This window comes from Cervus elaphus, chromosome 1, assembly GCF_910594005.1.
Source record: "Cervus elaphus chromosome 1, mCerEla1.1, whole genome shotgun sequence".
NCBI classification, from domain to species: domain Eukaryota; kingdom Metazoa; phylum Chordata; class Mammalia; order Artiodactyla; family Cervidae; genus Cervus; species Cervus elaphus.
The window spans coordinates 91,435,436-91,437,347 of record NC_057815.1 but is presented as its reverse complement, the minus strand read 5'-3'; the positions used below and the strand labels follow the sequence as shown (position 1 = coordinate 91,437,347).

General features: G+C 36.0%; 1 pseudogene; it reads left to right on the top strand.

Annotated features, from left to right (window-relative positions):
* Positions 1-448: 448 nt before the first annotated feature.
* Positions 449-1,370, top strand: LOC122673709 (annotated as a pseudogene).
* Positions 1,371-1,912: the final 542 nt, after the last annotated feature.

Genomic DNA, 1,912 nt, shown 5'->3' with positions numbered 1-1,912 from the left:
ATGAAAGGAAAGGCATGCTTTATTCTTGAAAAAGTTCTAATGGAAGAGTTGGGAAATTCCTGAAAAATGCATTACAGAATTTGGTGGTGCCCTACCACTGAGAAAGCGGGATGCAAATATTTCTGCTTCAGAATTTTGCTTCCTTAATAAAAGTAAAGTGGATAGATTTTGCTCTGCACACAAACAGATTCAAAATGAAAGTGTATAATTTTTAAACATATCACTTTTATTTAAAGTTAAACCTTGAATTGCAACTTATGCTTTTATATTTAGAATTTAGCATACATATTCTCCATTAAGCTTCAGTTATGTTTAGTCCAGGATATAAAATACTAGACATTAATAGAAAATAGAAATCTTATGTAATATTAATGATTCCCCTAAATCCCTTTAATTTATAGAATTACAAAGCAAAAAAGATAAATGTCTAATTGTACTATTTTCACAGATGGAACCTCAAAAATATCTAGTGAATGTGAATCTCACTTCAATGATGGAATTTGTTCTTTTGGGATTTTCTGACATTCCCAATCTCCAAATGTTTCTTTTTGTGATGTTTCTGTTTATCTATGTGATAGCTCTGATGGGAAATGGCATCATTATTCTCATAACCAGGACAGACCAGACTCTCCAGACTCCCATGTACTTTTTCCTCGGTAATTTTTCCTTCTTGAAAATCTGTTATGTGTCTGCCACTCTTCCTAGAATGCTCATAAACCTTTGGACTCAGAAAAGACATATTTCTTTGCTTGCTTGTGCAACACAGATGAGTTTTTTCCTTATATTTGCAAACATAGAGTGATGGCCTCTGACCGCTGCGTGGCCATCTGTGGCCCCCTGCACTATCCTCTGGTCATGAGCCACAAGGTCTGTGTCCAGCTGGTGGCTGCCTGCTGGGTCACCCGAGTTCCAGCTGAGATAGGGCAGATGTGCCAGGTTTTCTCTCTGTCCTCGTGTAGATCCAACCAAATCAATCACCACTTCTGTGACATCCTCCCAGTCCTGAAGCTGGCCTGCGGGGACACGTTTCTGAGTGAGATGCAGGTCTTTACAGTTGCTATGCTTTTTGCCGTGGCCCCTTTTCTGCTGATTCTTGGCTCCTACGTTAGAATCACCTCCAGCATCCTGAAGTTGCCATCAGCAACAGGAAGAGCAAAGGCGTTCTCCACCTGCTCATCTCATGTCCTGGTGGTGACTTTATTCTTTGGATCTGCGATTGTTACATATTTACGACCTAAATCCAAAAATTCTTCCAGAACAGACAAATTTCTCTCACTTTTCTCTGCCGTCATCGCCCCAATGTTTAACCCCTGATATACACGCTGAGAAACAAGGATGTCTTGACAGCCTTGAGAAAACTGCTCCCTTAATGTAAAGCATTAGCTGCTTGATTTAAATTCATTTTCTGTTTTTCTATTTAATTTTGTCATTGTATAATCAGAAATAGTTTGCTTTTTCCATATGATTAATATATTTATTATATTTATTCATTCCTGGCCTTATTGTTTTATGCTGAATTTTCTAATATCAGGATTATATTATGGTGCCTTGCTGATAAGAAACTATGTATTTAGGCAATCTTATATTCAGTCCACAAATTTACTGGTGATTTGCAATTTTATGAGAAAATATACCATTACTTACCTACCTTTTCGCCTAAAACCATAGATATTTTTGTACTTTGCTGTTCATATAACTATCATGCACTTTTTTTTTCCTTTTCATGATGTTTTTAGATAATACAGGTGGTAAAAGTTTGGAGAACAATCATTAAATATCTATGTGCTTTTGACTTTAGACATTTTACCTTTCAGTAACTTCAATTTGATCCATTTGTAAAGATTAAAAATAAAATTCTGCATAATGACCCTTAAAATTTTGTAGTGTGGCAATATATTTTTACTCTCTGCTT